Raw genomic sequence first — 18232 nt, 5'->3', positions numbered from 1 at the left:
TAGTGTTTTTTAATGGATTTTATTTCAAACATCTAATAGCCATGAATCACTAAATAAAAACTGTTGTTTACTTATTCAGTTTAAACAATACTAGCCGTCTTTACTGATAAGAGATAATATATATGAACTCTACCCGTAAATATATATTCAAAAAATAACAGGTAATTCACATTTTCTTTTATAAATATAAATTATATACCTATTTGGAGATAATTTTTGCAAACAAGGATATTTTGTTTCTAAAACCAAAAAAAGTTGTTCTGATAGAGGAAATTTTAAATTGTATAATCATATGATTGCGAAGGCCACATCGCCACTACTGCGCTGCAGTTGGTTCCTACAGTGAAACCTATCGGTTCAGTTTGAGTTTGGCTATCGTGGATGTGTTTTGGTGAAGATTGTGCGTATTCATTACGTTTAGCATTAAAGACATTCATAATACTCATTTAGTGTTGATTGAACTATTAGATTTTGCTATCGTTATTAATTTACGTTTAGTAATATTTTTCTAGATTCGTTTATTTTCTTTTGACTGCCAAGGCCTACTTTACACTTCCGTGTTACCGTTGATAAGTACAGGTGAGGATCACAAGGTTTATTTTCCAAATGTGTGCTGTTATTCCCTTATCTTGTGTAATTATTTTGCAAGATTCGATATTTACTCGTTATTATAGAATTAATTTGTGTATTAACTTGAATGGTTAGTGTATATTTTACTGTTGTATGTGGCGGTAAAGATTATCATAACCTGCTTTTAACTATTTGAACTTTATTACCTATTAAAAAAGGTAATTTGTTACTTGCCAGTTAGTTTCATTTGTTACCTCACAGTTTCATAATAGTTATTCATAATTCTGCGTGGGTTTATTTTGTCAAAATACCATAAAAAAATAATTGAGTTCGTAATTTTGGGAACAATTTCGTTTGTGTTGACTCATTAAAATTTGTGTTTGTATTATCTGTTCATTCGGTTTTCTCATGTAGTAATTCAAGAGAGATTAAACACAATGTTTATGTCATTTAGGTGTAAAATATTATCTGTTGTATTGTTATTAAAAAATCTAATAATTATTTCTGTGGAATCAGTACTATGTTCCTAGAAAGTGTTTTTTATAAACTACTATATCAGTAATATAAATTGAGTGTGAAATTTTTTAAATATATTGTGAAAGTTTTTAGCAAAATAAAAATAACTCAAAACCAGGTGGTTTTAGATAGTTATATTGTTTTTGCTGGTTTTATTACAGTCAAATATTGATGTAGTCAAGTATTGATGTAACCAAGTAAATTACCTTAACTAAAATTGTATTATGAGAGATAATCATATGTATTAAATTGATCAGGGTGTTCAGAATGTTTTCTTAGGGTAGGGGTTTTATTTTTATAAAATTAATTAGCATAGTTTTATTTTATTTTTTATGAATATACATGTTCCCTACTAGTTATAGAAATAGATATATCTCTGCATCTTATCCATAAAATATATATTTCATTGTCATTGTGTGTTATTCTACAGTACTTGCTGTGTTTTAGTGTAAGATTAATGCTGCACTTCTTTATTAAAATTTAAGTAATTCAACTGTCTACCAAACAGTAATTTTACTTCATTAGTGTAGGTTTTGTAAGTATTGTAGAATTAACGTACATTCTTTCAGTATGGATGACGCTATCATAATTCCTTTACTTCCATTCTTTGAACATGATATTTTGTGTTAATTTATTGTTTGCATGCCACATTTAATTGTGTTGTATTACATTAAAATTAGTCGAATATTTTAAATCTATTGAATGTAGAAGTTTATTCAGTAATTTATTTTTAATTAATGTTGATAACCGCAGCTGAAAATTTTTTTGTGTAAAAAAAATTGATTTAAAAAGAACTTTTTATATGGGCTAGTCTAGTAGTTAAACTTGTTGCAAATCAGTTTCTGATTTTACTGGGATTCGAACCCAGGACCTCTGGATGAAAGACCGAGATGCTACCATTTGCGCCAAAGAGGCCAGCAGTTGAAAATGTTACATTTAATAAATGTAACAGTTGAAAATGTTTAGTTGAAGGTTCTGAAGTTCAAATTGGAAGGTTCATTAGGAAAAAAAAGAAAAGATTTTTGTGGTATCTGCCTTGTAAATAAGTAGCCCTGAATATTACTTACATAACAATCTTGTATGTTTCATTGTATTATTTCAATCTTTGTATTTTGTAATGTGATAATTTGACACAGACTTAAGGGAAATCCAGATTTCTGTAATGGTGAATGAAATTTAAAACAAATTGGTTCATTCATTTAAAGTGAAAAGTAAAATGTATGATAATTTTTAAGTAGTGTTTTAAGTAGTAAGCTGTCTGTTTAATAAACTGTTACTGTAGCTTTAGAAAATTAATTTTGATCAGTTAATTATAATATTACATATATATGATAAGTTATTGATTAGTGGGTTGTATTTATGTTAAACTACACTTTAGAAATAATTGTTTATGATTTTATATATGTAATTAATTTGTTTATTACCATCAGTCAGAAATCTAAATGAATGTTATTCAGATTTTCTTTTAATTAATCATACTTCTTATTTTAGCAGCAGAAATTGCTTTTAAATTGTTATTTAATAAATTTGTATTAAGATTTTCATTTGTTTATTTATCAAAAAATATTTATGTTCTGCTATATTTATGAATTTGGTGATCATTCTTAACCTGTAGATTTTGAGGCGTCTGAATCAAGAAACACGCTAGCTATGCTGTATATTCAAATTAACATTTTGTCAGTTTATAAATCCATTTTCATATGTTTTTGTGTTTAACAATCAAATTTATCAATAAACTAATTTTGTCAATCGATATGATAAACTGAATCGTACTGAGATATTATAACTTAATTTAATTTTAACTACATGTATGAGATAACTTATTTGACATATTTATTAATTATCACATCAAATTTATTTCTAATTTTGGATGTGATGTGATTAAATAAAAGCACATTGCTTTTAATATAACCTGTGTTAACTTCTCATCAAAGGCAACTTCTCAAAATTTTTATAAATTGGGCAATAGTGTTTTAAAACTATTTAAATTTTTTTAACACTTTGTTACAAACAACCATTTTTTCTATTTAAAAAAATAGTAAAAAAATAATTATTTATAGTTTGGAATAATGAATATTCTCTTACTAAAAGTTATTAAAATTTTGTGTTTTGCTGATCTAGAACTTTTAAATTCCTTTTCTAGATCTTGAGTACAAAGATATTTTACATAATTTTCTTATTATGTATCTCTTATTTATCTAACGCTAGTCTTTAGAAGTAATTCAAGTAATTAAAAAAAAAAAATCATTTTGCTAAGAGATGCTAATTCATATAAATTAATTTATTATTTTATTCATTTATTATTAATTACTTATTCACACATATTATTATTATTTAAATTTATTTATTATTCAAAACAGTTAATCAAGGTAAGTGAACGAAGGGAGGTAGGTTATGTTTGGTTAATCCACTGGGTTGGTCTAGTGGTGAACGCGTCTTCCCAAATCAGCTGATTTGGAAGACGAGAGTTCCAGCGTTCAAGTCCTAGTAAAGCCAGTTATTTTTATATGAATTTGAATACTAGATCGTGGATATCTGTGTTCCTTGGTGGTTGGGTTTTAATTAACCACACATCCCAGGAATGGTCGAACTGAGAATGTACAAGACTACATTTCATTCACACTCATACATATATCATCCTCTGAAGAATTATCTAAACGGTAGTTACCGGAGGCTAAACAGGGAAAAAAAAGGTTATTAGATCAAAAAAAAAGGTTTGGTTAGATTATGTAATTGTATGTAGCCAAACATAACCAAAAGGAATATGTGTACAGGTTACAAAATTACCAAAATGTATTTAGAAAACATATTTTTTAGTGAATGAAGGATTTATTTTAAAATTGATTTAAGATATATGTTTAACATGTGACATGTTTACATACAATTAAGCATGTCAATTTCAAAAAAAGAAAAGAAAATATATTGAATTTTTTTATAACCTCCGGTTCTACCCGTAGGTATTGCTTAAGAGGATGAAATGAATGATTTATAGCGTGTGTGAAAATGCTATGCCCGAATGGGATTCGAACCCGGGACCTCTGAATGAAAGACTGAGATGCTACTACTTGCGCCACGGAGGCAGGCAGTTAAAAATGTTAATTTAATAAATGTAAATAAATGTAAGTCGAAAATGTTTACATTTATTTACACTATCAAGGAAAAAATGTCAATTCGATTAATCTTTTTAAAGAAATTTATTTATGCTTTATTTTTTTGTACTAAACTTTGTACATTAGTATTAGCAAAGTGTTGTGACAATTTGCTGCTCTTTTCTGCATTAGGAAAGTGTGTGCGCGCGCGCGCATGGTTTTCATTTGTTTTAGTCAGTTATGAGGGTGATTAACGTAGTGTTACGGGCGCTATCCGAGTTCATTCTACTAGTGAAGATAATGAAAAAAATTAATTTAACATGGCTTAGTTAACGCTCTCTTTTCTCCCTGGTTTCTGGTTTAAGAGGGGAAATAAAACCATACTGAAATTGCAGGAATCCAAATTAAGGGGGTAAGCTTGATGATTTTTGACTTGACAAATTGAATAAAACAGGTTTCAGAACCATATTTCCAGTTGTTTTCATAATATATGATGTAAATCCAGAAAAATTTGTTGTCTAAAAATACGTTTTTAGGTTTGTAATACAAAAACTTTGTTAATGACTAATTAATGCATAAAATATTTTACTAAATTTTGTAGAGAATTCATTTCTGAGAAAATTTAAGTAAAATAGCGACTAAACAAGAGAAAAATATTCAAAATTAAAAAATGACTGCCAAAATTAAAACATTGTTGACAAACATTGCTCTTTTTATATAGGATAATTACTGATGATGTAGGATAAAGAGCTTGCGGGTAACAATCGGTTCAGCCGTTCAATTGCTACGGTGGAACATACATACATACATACACCTTAGATACTTTACACCTCTTTTTAGACAGTCGTGCAAAAACACTGGTAAGACAACTTCACACGTATGAGATACTAGGTTACCGAATCGTTCAGAATGAAGATCTGAGATGCGAGTTATTAAAAAACGACTCATTCATGTCATAATTTGTTTTGATTTTATATCATAATGTTCTTCGGAGTTTCGAAAATTCATTAACAAAAAACTATTTCACTCATAAGAATAAAACAAGTTTTATTCAAATAGTTTTTGAAGTATAAAATAAAACTTCAAATAGTTTTTTTTCCACATATACTAGGCAGTTAGTAAACCATTTGCTCGCTAGGCGTCGACAGTAGAGAAAATGGCTGCCACGGGAAGCGAGAAGTCGTTTTGTGTGTTAGAATTTCACTTGTCAAAGTCAGTAATTTCTGTGCAACGTGCGTTTCGGTTGAAATTTCATAAGGAGCCACCAAGTGACAATTCAATTCGTGCATGGTATAAACAATTCAGTGAAACTGATTGCTTGTGCAAGCGAAAATCAACTACTGGTCGTCCATCAACCTCAGAAGTCAACGTGTGCGTGCAAGTTTCATTCGCAGCTCATCAAAATCGACTGCGACTGCAGGCAGAGAATTAGGAATTCCGAAAACAACAGTGTGGAGATTTCTCCGTAAACGTTTATTATGCAAACCGTACCATCTTCAATTAATGCAGCGTCTTTCTGATGGAGATAAAACGCGTAGGCTTGATTTTTTTTTACAGTTACAGGAAAAGATGTTGTTAGATGAAGATTTTCTAAACAAGATGATTTTCAGCGATGAAGCTACTTTCCATATTAGCGGCAAAGTAAACCGTCATAACGTGCGAGTTTGGGGAACTGAAAACCCACACGCTTATGGAACACATTCGGGATACTCTGAAAGTAAACGTTTTTTGTGCGATCTCTCGTGAGGCAGTGTATGGGCCGTTCTTTTTTGTGGAAACGACAGTAACCGGCGTGATATACCTGTATATGTTACAATTATGGATTATGCCTCAGCTACTCAACGACTTCATTTTCCAGCAAGATGGTTGCCCTGCCCATTTTCATACAAGGTTCGACAGTACCTTAACACAACATTATCTTGTCGCTGGATAGGACATGCGTCTGAAGAAGACCAACACATTATGCTGTGGCCACCAATATCACCATACCTCACGCCATGTGATTTATTTCTCTGGGCTTAGGTGAAAGGTACGGTGTTTATCCCACCAATGCCGCACGATATCGCTGAGCTAAAGGATCGCATTATCAATGCAATCAACTCGAAAATGAGATGTTAGAACGAGTTTGGCAAGAGCTAGATTTTCGTGTTGATGTGTGCCGTGTCACCAAAGGAGCACATATTGAACATTTATAGATTTTAACAAAAACTGTTTGAGCCTCTGCATCACGTTGTACAACTTTCATTTGGGTAAGTGAAATACTTTTTTTGTACTGAATTTTTGTAACTCCTAAGTACATTATGAAACGCCCTGTATATATACATACATATATACATTTATGTTCCTATGTCACACCCAGTAATGTAAGGATTCCAACGCGGGGTCATACATCTAAATTGGTTTAGTCATTGAGCTCCTACAGTGGAACAAACAAATACATACATCCTAAATACATACACTACTTTTAGAGCGGTTGTGTAAAAACAAATACTAGTACAAGAAGTCTGATTTTATTACTAACATTTACCGTGAGAAAACTTTTGAATGTTATCAACTACAGAAAATGAATTAACAAAATTAACATTTAATACATTGATACATTTAATAAATTTTCAATACATGTCTTCACGCTTTCGGATTGCTAGCATTGCTCTCCGTAATTCTGTACGACTTTCCATTATTTGTGTGGCAGAATCTGTAATACGAGCAACCAACTCTTCACATGTATGAGCTTTTCTCTTTCATTCAATACTTTTAATCCAACTTTATACCCAAAAATCTGAGTTAGATCACGTAATCTTGGCGGACAGGTGGGTGGCCGCTTTCATTTCCTTCTTTGTTATTTTTTTATCTTCCAGTACTCTTTCATTTTTTAGCTGTGCGTATTTTCCTTTTCTCGAACCACTTTATTCCAGTTCTCTTATCCTTCCTACCTTCTAAGAAGTCTGTTTGCGCTTTCTACGAAACACATCATTTTCTATTATTTCCTTCTTTTTGTTGTTGTTTTTTTCTAGTTCTATTTTGATTTCTTGGATCCAGCTTCTTAACTTCTTTTCCCAAAGGCACTTGAAAATCTGTTTCGTTAATCTCTTGTCAATCACTCTATATATGTACCCAAAAAAAACCTTTTTCTCATTGGTTCTGAAATTTTTTCTACGTTTTTGTGTACTTCATCATTACTTCTTATTTTTCAGCCTTCATTGGTTTTTAATAGACACAATATTTTCCTAATAATTCTTCTCTCTAACAATTCTGATCAATAATTAAGTGATAGACATTCACAAGCATATAAATATTTTGTTTTAATTACACGGTTATAAAGCATATTTTTGCATTTTTTTATAAGCATATTTTGTTGTAGATGTTCTTTGTCAGATCATACGCTCTTTGCATTCTATGAATCCTATTACGGCAGATTTCTCTTATCCATTTTCTTGGATTGACTCCTAGATATTTACATTTTTAATTTTTTCTATGCAACCGATATTTGCTAACAAAAATCTTGGGGCTCTCTTAATGTTGGACATAACTTTAGTTTTTTCTACAGAAGTTCTTAAACCTGTTTTTCTAGCCATTTCTTCTAATAGATTAATGTGTGTTGTCACATCTGTTAGATTTTCAGAAAGTACAGCTAAATCGTCTGCAAATGTAAGGATATTTACTTCAACAGTTTACTGTGTTTTTGTTTTAATTTTTTATTTTATTTTTATCTTTATCTTTAATACAACAATATTTTTTGTATCAGTTCACTTAGTAGGAAAGTAAACATTCTTTGTACGTGTAATCCTTTCGTTTTCATACGGTAAGTGTTAATAATAAAATCAAATTTCTTGAACTATTATTTGTTTTTAATTGGGCTATTTTTACATCACTTTTCTCAGAATTAAATTCTCTAGTTTTGATAATAAATTTTATGCATTTATTAGTCGTTTAACAAAGTTTTTGTATTAAAAAATGTGTTTTCAGATAACAAATATTTTCGTTTTACGTCGGATATTATGAAAACTACCAGAGATATGGTTGTGGAATGTTTTTTTCAATTTGTCAGCCCAAAAACCATAAGAAACCATTAGGTTTACCCCGTAATTCGGGCTCCTATAATTTCAGTATGGTTTTCCTTCCCTCTATACCCAGGAATCAGGACAAAATCATTAACTCGCTAACAGAGCGTTTCCACATCCATGTTTGTATGAGCTTTTTTCATTATCTTCGCTAGTAGAATGAACTCAGAAAGCTGAATCACCCCCTGTATATCTATGTTGTATATTTTGATTGTATATTCACGATCATAATTATTATGATTGTCGGAAGTTTACAATTGTATATTAAATATTTTAATGCTTTTTCAGTGAAGGCTATAAGAGTCTGTTTAAAATTTACTTAATTTTTTTAAGCTAGAAAAATGTGGGATTTATTATATCTCTTATATAACGATTAATTAATCTACATTATTTTAAAGGATTAACGGTTTTTATTATTAATTGAGCCTTTTTTTTATGTTTATTTAATAATAAGGTTTATTTTTTAAATATTTTAAAAATTATAATTTTTAGTGTATTAAATGATCAGTATATCTATTTTTAATAGGCTTTTCTTATTGCCAGAAGAATAATATTAAAATGTTTTTGTTTATTACATATACTTTCATTTCTTCAATTTCTAAATGATTAACAGTTTGTGGTTTTAGATTTATGGTATTTTTGTTTTTGTTCATACAAAACAAAATTACTGGTTACTTTGAATAATCTTTATCATACGACCTTTGGTAATGGAATTGATTTCAAACATAAATATTATTTTGTTACGCAGTGATTTGTATAATTCTGTTGAATTGTTTTAATATTTATTTTCTAAGTGTAATTTTTTTTTTATCTGTTATGGTTATTAGCCATTAGTAAATTGAAAACATACATAAGGGTGCACTATATATTATTAACTTTGGTGATGTATGGTAACAGGTTTATTAAATGTGGGGCTTTGTTATTGTGATTTTATCATATTTCACATGCTTTAATCTCAAGGATATTACTCTTTATTAGTGTCTGGGAAAGTTTATAGTATTCTGGTCACATTAGATCGATCAGAACACCGGTATCCACGATCTAGTATTCAAATCCTTATAAAAGTAACTGCCTTTACCAGAATTTGAACCTTAGAGAACTCTTTTATGTTGACTGTCAACACACAGTATGAGATTTTGTTCATAAAAGTTTTGAGTACCAGGTCTGTTATTAAAGAGCGAGTTAAAAATATGGAAACCACTCAATAACTTCAAAACTGTTCCAGATAAAATACTGTAATCTTCAGAGTAAGATCAACTACTTTACCTTTTGACGAGGAAATAAAATTTCAACCCCTGGGGGGGGGGTTGGTCCAGGGGTTGTAACTCAGCTATTTAAAATGGTAATACTCTTTGTGAGATAAATCATTTTAAAGACCTCTTTAAGGCAAGAAAAATTGTTTAAATAAACTGTTTGTATGATGTCTGTTCCCAAAATGGTGGTGGATCAATTTTGGATTTTGGAAAAAATGACATTGATAATTTTAAGGAAATGTTGTTGCTGATTAATAAATTTATTTAAAAAAAACTATTATGCATGTAATGTTTGCTGTTTACCTAATTTCATCTTAATAAATGTTTAAAATTTCTTTCTGTTGTTTGACATTGTACAAGTTAAGTTGGTTGTTAAAGGATGATATGATGATCATACTGCATTATTCAATGATTGCCTATTGATATTTTGTGCTGATTATTGAATTATATTTTGTAAATCATCGATATCTTAGGGTTTGTGATAAGCAATGCTTTTAAAGTGGCCCCGTAGTAATCTGATCGTGACAAGGCAGATGATCTCGCTGGCCATTCTATTTGACCTCTTAAGCCAATCCATCTTCCAGGAAAAATGCTTTTAAAATTTCACCTACCTGAAGACTGAAATGAGGCAGGGCACCATCTTGTTGAAACAAAGTGTTTTGGAAGTTGGGGCCAACAATGTTTTGTCTGTTTATATTTGTAAATCCTTTTTTTGATTATGTTTTTTTTTTTATGAATTAGAACTGTTTGAATAACTACTATTTAACTTACTATGAAATAAATTAAAAAGAAATTATCAAGATAATTTTTAATTATATATACTCTATTAAGTTATGTTATTTAATTTTTTTGTGCCAATCTTTTGTTTTAATTTTTGTACATTTATTGCAATATGAAATTGCTGTGATCAGTACTGAATTATTAACTAGTAGAAATATTTTAAAGATATTTTTAGTTATCATATTGCATTTATTTATTATTTTCTTGTTTGTAGTCTTTTAGCTTATAATGTTTCACGTATAAACAAAAGAAAAAGGTTAAAAGTATTAATAAAAAGTTATTATTGTATTAGTTCTTGTATGTTCACATTCATTTTATCTTATCTTTCAATTCTAAAATAGTAGATAAATTTACAATTAAGGTTCTAAGTTAAATCGGGTTAATATTTCTATTATTATTAATTATGGTTAACTGTGAATGAACTAAAGTGAAATAATTTTACATTATTGTTTAAAAGTAAAGAAAATATTGCTAATTTTTGCACTCGCTGAGGTGGATTTTGGAAGCACATTCCCCTGAAATGAAGGGGAAAAAGTTTAAAATAATTTTACTTTGATTTCGGAAGAAAAATGTTGTGGTGTTTTGTCAATATATTTATTTCAGATGTACTAAAATTTTACACAATAAAAACTGTATCACAATAATAATAACTACATACTTTTTATTCATAAAAAACTTGTAACAGTACTGTTAGTATATCGTTTTTATTGCTTTCTTAATGTATTTATTGCGTTCTTCATGTATCATTTGTGTATCATTTCATGTATCAAATGTGCAGTCTGTTGTCATCAACAATTGTTCAATGTGCTTCTTATTCCTTTCTGTTATTTATTAATCTTGATATATTTTTTACACCCTACATTTTTAATTATTATTTCATGTAGTCTGGCTGTATTAATCTTCTTCTATATTTAACTTCTGTACACATTCTTCCATTAATAAATTAACCACCCCTGTGTTTCTTAATGTAATTAATATTTAATGTATGTTTATGTACGAGTTATGTTATTTAATCTTTATGTATATTTATGTTTCTATGGTGGATGCCTTAGTAAGTATACTTACTAACATAATTCTTTTAGTAAGAATTTACACAGGTTTCTTTTTACTCCAATTTATTTTAACTTCTTCATTTTAAATCTCATCTGTCGACATAATTTTCAAATTATTATTTTCGAAAAAAATTATGATGTTGGAAAATAATTTTGAAAAATTATTATCATGTTTCAAAAGCCTTTAGTTTTTGCTTATTTGGCTTTCCTGTTAATGTTTCACTATCGTAGCTGTACCTGGTAAAAAATGTTAAAAATAAAGGGTTTTTTTTATATTTTAAATCTGTTTTTTTTTCTGAAAATGGATAAAATATTTGAAAAAATTATTTTAATTTCTTTATTATGATATCCTACTTTTTATATTTGTCTTTTTTATTATTATTTATTTATATATATATATATATATTTTTTACCTCTTTTACCATATTTTGGTAACCTTTTATTTTTAGTTTGATTTTTTCCTCTTCTGTACACATAAAATAAAAAAGATGGATTTCATCGTTGTACTTTTTTTTATATTGAAGCGTCCCGTTATTGGTTGGTATCATTTTCTCCGTGGTATCAAGTTAATCCCTCCATGGAGCTACATTTTTTTCATACAATAAAAACCATAGTACCTATTTTAATGAAAATGGATGTTATAACTATTTTCACATAACTCAGTACAATACTTTGGCATACAAGAAAGGGATTTGTTATGCCTACATTTATATTTTTAATTATTGACACATTTAAATCAATTTATGCGACCTATTCATCTAAAATAAAATTAAATGTTTTTTTTATTTATAGAAAAAGTATTACTGTAAATGAGTTTTTAAAATATTAATCGCAATTAAAATAAAACTGAAATTACATCTCTGTTCATGTTTAAATAATATCTACTTAAATGATTTCCATTAACATTTTCTAACCATTATATATTTTGTACTTTTAGTGTATTATACTTTTATTTTAGTGTATTAATTTAGACTAAATGTCTTTCATTGATCTGTCCAGACCAATGCTGGTACAGTTTTTTTTATCCATGCAGTCCCATACCTGCTCATTATTCATGATATAATCTACACAATTTATAGTAGAATGTATTTATAATATTTGGTAAATGATTATTTATTTACTTATGAAGATAACCAACCGTTTCTGTTATGTAATATCTGTGATCTAAAGAAAATTAATATGTTGAACATGATGCTCACTATTGTTTACTTCCTACCCGGTTTTATTTCCCTGAGAATTTATGTAGGAATTGGATTTAATAAGATGTATGGGACTGGAAATATTGTTTTATTGATAAGAAGTTTGTAATGATTAATATTTTATAAATAATTATGAAATTTAAAAGCAATTAACTTATTTTTACTGATTATTTGAATAATTAAATGTCAGTTTTTTACTGGTTTTAAGTAGGCACATAATACATTTTTAAAATGATTAAAACTTTTATTGAAAAAACATTTAAATCAATTTGTATAAAAAAAATGGTTATTTAATTATATAAAAATGTAGTTGTTACCTTATTGATTTATTTGATTAAACATCTTTACTTTTTATACCTATTAAATTTCCTGTTAAAAAATTTTATCAAAAAATAACTGTTAATGTTAGGTTTATCATTATAGTTGTGATCTCTGCATCATTAACTAGTCAAACATCGTTTGTGGATAATCAATCATTAAGAAAATATTATTACTAATTTTTCAGTCTATCTTAGATTACTTTATCAGTTGATCTTTTCAAAACTTTATTTTTTATGTCTTTTATTGAATTATCTCTGAACATATATTAACAATTTCCAAATTTTTCTGTTAAATTCTTATTGCGGTAATTCTCAAAATATAGTTACCAGCTGTTAATTTATGCATGGATAGTTGCAAGAGAGTTACCAAAGGTCTATATTTACAGTATTGATCAAAATTTTTGTTTCATATAATTTTAAGGATATGGACCTTTTAATATTATCTCCTAATAAAAATGTGTGTGTGTGTGTGTGTGTGTATGTCCCCTCCCCCTCTATGTGTGTGTATCATATGTGTGAGCGCGTGTATGTATGTATAATGGGGATTTCATTGACTGAAGATGTTCATTAATTTGTTGCTTTACACAATGTACCCTTGTTTTTTTTTTTATGGCTGTGTGTGTATTAATGCATCCGAGAAGCAAGTGGACAGTATTCAGAATGTCTTCTTAGAGATTAATGATGTTCACTGTACATCCAACCTCTATGGTGAATGGAATGAATATTTAAATTGTACACCTGAAGTCTTCACTGGGCTTGGCGTAATATATTTACATTATGTTTGACTCATTTGAAGAAGAAAACTATTCTACACTTTACAGATCAAGCCTGGCACAAAACATACATACAATATTGTAATACTTCATTTAATTATTAATTGACTCTTTGTTAATATTGTTTTGTAATAATACCTAAATTCATTTTAGTTAAGAACTTAAAAGTTCATGACTTTTAAACATTGTTAAACTATTTTATAATAAAGTTATCGTCTAAAGGAATGTTGTAATAAAAGGTAGTTTTAATTATCTTAAAATTGTGAATTATTTTATAAATTAAAAATTCATTTTGAGAAGAGATAAGTGAAATTGTAATATGCCTCTTAATTAAACCGGTGTGCTAAAGACAGAAAAGTAATAGTTAATTTAATATTTCTAAAATATTAATTACAAATATATTTGCGAAACAAATTACAGGTTATTTTAAATCAGTAATGTTAGCCTTTCTTATAAGAATTTAACTTAATAATTCTTTAAAAATGAATGTCCTCACAAAGGTGTTCAACAATATTTAGTGATGAAAGCAGAAGTTTTGAACAAGTATTAATTTAAGAAAATAATGGCTTGGTATCATAATTTCGATTAATTTGTTGTTGTTTTTATATAGGTCGATGAAAGGTATTTAAATATAACTGTCAAAGAAAAATGTGATCATATGAGTGGGTGGAAGAGTATTATTTTTGTTAGTTAAACTGTTTTGGCAGGGGATACCAGTACAGTATGAGTTCCTAAGCAGTATCTGGAAAAAGTATTGAGAAGACAAGGTTTTTAATTTTAAATTATGTAGCTCTGTCAATACGGTCAATCTTCTTCATAAAAAGGCAGACGCCTGTGGGCCATAATGACACAACCACTGCTGGTTTTATTTGGTTTTTTTAAACTGCTCCTCACATTTTTATGGTGTTATGGGGAAACCAGGTTGTGTTAAAGGATTTAGTTTGTAATTCTATGACCCTGTTGTGTTTCTTCTCTTTCCTAAAAAATCCATCTGCATGGGGTTTTATTTCAAATTGGCTATAGAGTCAGAAGATAATTTAATTTAGATAAAATTATATACCTAGATTTTAATATAAAAAACCCAATCGATAGCTGATTTATTGAAACATGATTCGATAAGGAACCCTTCGAAATAAGATTTCCTGATATATACAGGTTTATCATGAAGTTCTCACGGGACTTTCATAACCTACTCTACTACTGAAAATAATGGAAAAAATTTATATAACCTAGTAAAAAATTTCCCGGATTTCAGCTACCCTGGTGAAACGAGACCGTACTTAAATTTTTAGGATGTTAATTAAGACGCAGAAATAGTGATTTCGTATGGTTTTTGAACTGAAATATCGAATAAAGTAGGAGCACAGTTCACGGTACCCGATATACGTAACGTACCTTACAGGATTATATAAACTAATACACTATTGCGCATTGTTGATCAGCTGCTATTTTATTGCCAACTTTGAAATAATAGTTTTACAAATTATTTTTTCTTGTATTTCTGTTATTAATAAAAAATATTATTATCTAAGTAATTTTTATTTTAGAAATGCGTAATTTCAGTTTTTTTAGTAATTTTTTAACAATTTTGAGAGTAAATTTTGATTTTACTGATTTTTCACATCAACAAAAAAGTATTTTGTTTTTGTATACATTAAATACTCGTAAGTTACTCTTCTGACATAAAGTACTGTTTCTAAATAAAATTCAAAATTTTCTAAGTTTTAAACCATTTTGTTCAGAATTAAATTCTCTACACTTTTTGTTTAATATTACCTATGTAACAAAGTTATTGTACGTCGAACTTAAAAAACAAGGATTTTTATCCCAATTCATTGGTTTTCAACCCAGATTTCTAAAAAAATACTGCAGATACGGTTGTGATACCTATTTTATCCGATTTTTCAGGTCAAAACCATATGAAGTCACCGATTCTGGCCCTTAATTAACGACCTAAAAATTTCAGTACGATTTCATTTCACCGGGGTAGTTGAAATCCGATTGAAATCTTTCACTAGCCTTAACTCACAAACGAAGCATTTTAGGAAATTGTTTATACGTACTTTTTCCATTATTTTCACGAGTAGAGTAGGTTATGAAAGTCCCGGGAGAACTTTGTGATAATATTCTGTATATATATATATATATATATATATATATACACACATACATACAGGGTCATTCACGGGAACCGGATGTTTCTGAAGTGGGTTGTACTCGGGTGTTCGTGGTGGGAGGGGCACGTGGCTGGTGTCTGACGTTTCCTTTGTTCATAACATTTACATTTTAGTCGTTGGGATGGAGCCGTGGACGCGTATGACAGTTTTGTGCGAAATGACGAATCCGTAACTGCTGTTCAGCGAGATTTCCGCCATCAGTTTAATATCCATCGTAATGCAAGTGTCCCTTCTCATAACACAATATTACGATGGGTAAACGACCTTCGAACAAGCGGTTCAATATTGAAGAAAAAACCACCGGGTCCCCGACGAACTGTTAGCACTCCGGAGAACATCGAACGAGTAAGGGAAGCCATTGTCAGAAGCCCACGCCGCTTTATTCAGAGGCATTCAGCAGCGCTTCATATGAGAACAAGTACGGTAAGACGAATTCTGCATACAGACCTGCATTTCCATCCTTACAAGATAGCCGTCGTGCAGCAGTTAAACGAGCAAGATTTCACGCAGCGATTACAATTTTGTCGACAAATGCTTACCGTTTTTGAAGAAAATGAAAATTTGTTATTGTTAATGAGTGACGAAGCCCATTTTCATCTGAATGGCTTCGTCAACAAACAGAATTGCCGGTATTGGGCAGAAAGAAACCCACATCAGCTTCACGAGAGACCACTTCATAGCCCAGAGGTGACTGGTGTGCAATAGGAAAGGTCGGTGTTATCGGACCATATTTTTTTGAAGAAAATGACGCTGCCGTAACTGTAACAACAGATCGTTACATTGCGATGTTGAATACGTTTTTCATCCCTGAGTTACGAAACCGGGGAATCGATTTTCAAAATGTGTTATTCCAGCAGTATGGAGCTACAGCGCACACAGCGAGGGCAACGATGGCTGTTCTCCGTAACTTGTTTCCGGGACGGATCGTCCAGATTCGGCGACATTCCTTGGCCCCCTCGGTCCCCCGACTTGAGTAGTTGTGATTTTTTTCTTTGGGGGTTTCTGAAATCGCGTGTGTACGGCAATAAACCGCGTACATTGGAGGACCTAAAGATCGCAATTCGTCATCACGTCACCCAGATTGATGTAGACATGCTGCAAAGAATTGAGGCCAGTTACCGTGAAAGGCTACAACAATGTATTGTCCAAAATGGACATAATTTTTCGTCCATGAGTAAGTAACAAATGCTTTGATTTAACAAGTGTTTCAGTACCAATAAAACTTTTTTTAAGTTTTTTTTTTTGTCTTCAGTCATTTGACTGGTTTGATGCAGCTCTCCAAGATTCCCTATCTAGTGCTAGTCGTTTCATTTCAGTATACCCTCTACATCCTACATCCCTAACAATTTGTTTTACATATTCCAAACGTGGCCTGCCTACACAATTTTTCCCTTCTACCTGTCCTTCCAAAATTAAAGCGACTATTCCAGGATGCCTTAGTATGTGGCCTATAAGTCTGTCTCTTCTTTTAACTATATTTTTCCAAATGCTTCTTTCTTCATCTATTTGCCGCAATACCTCCTCATTTGTCACTTTATCCACCCATCTGATTTTTAACATTCTCCTATAGCACCACATTTCAAAAGCTTCTAACCTTTTCTTCTCAGATACTCCGATTGTCCAAGTTTCACTTCCATATAAAGCGACACTCCAAACATACACTTTCAAAAATCTTTTCCTGACATTTAAATTAATTTTTGATGTAAACAACTTATATTTCTTACTGAAGGCTCGTTTAGCTTGTGCTATTCGGCATTTTATATCGCTCCTGCTTCGTCCATCTTTAGTAATTCTACTTCCCAAATAACAAAATTTTTTTAAGTAAATATTCAATTTTTTATGATTACTTTAAAAACATCCGGTTCCTGTCAATGACCCTGTATGTATATATATATATATATATATATATATATATATACAGGGTATATAAATTTAATAAACACAGTTATTAAATAGTTTTGTAATTAAAATTTTAATTTACTTTTGTTAACGGCATTTTATATACAGGGTATATATATATATATATATATATATATATATATATATATATATATATATATATATATATATATATACACTTTTAAATAGTTTTACTTTATAATATTACTTTTAAAAAACTCATTTCAGTTCAGATTGTGACCATAAGAAAATTGTCTGTATGATGACGTTTCAATATACTTGCCGAATGTGGCCAAAAATAATTGGTTGCATTTGTTGGTTTGTGTATCCACCCTTTGCAAAATTGAATCGAATGATTAATTTATTGTTTAATAAATATGTTTAATTATTATTAAATATTTAATTTTATGTAAATGATTATTTAATGTTGGCCTTTATATGGAGTATTAAATTATGTAAATTAATTATATATAATTTAAGAAATAGGCTGTAATTTTGTTTTGTTGTTTATTACACGTATAATAATTAATATTGTACAGACGT

General features: G+C 29.5%; 1 protein-coding gene across 3 annotated transcripts in view; it reads left to right on the top strand.

Moving 5' to 3' along the window:
• Window positions 1–335: 335 nt before the first annotated feature.
• whd (carnitine O-palmitoyltransferase whd) overlaps window positions 336–18232 on the top strand; it is a 147092-nt gene continuing 129195 nt past the window's right edge. For all 3 annotated transcript variants that reach the window (XM_075372888.1, XM_075372887.1, XM_075372886.1), the window contains exon 1: window positions 336–579. The gene's annotated coding sequence lies outside the window, so the exon portion shown is untranslated. The remainder of the gene's footprint in view (window positions 580–18232) is intronic.

This window comes from Lycorma delicatula, chromosome 8, assembly GCF_047948215.1.
Source record: "Lycorma delicatula isolate Av1 chromosome 8, ASM4794821v1, whole genome shotgun sequence".
In the NCBI taxonomy this organism is placed as follows: domain Eukaryota; kingdom Metazoa; phylum Arthropoda; class Insecta; order Hemiptera; family Fulgoridae; genus Lycorma; species Lycorma delicatula.
The sequence above is the reverse complement of the archived record's forward strand: the minus strand, read 5'-3'. Positions and strand labels throughout refer to the sequence as shown.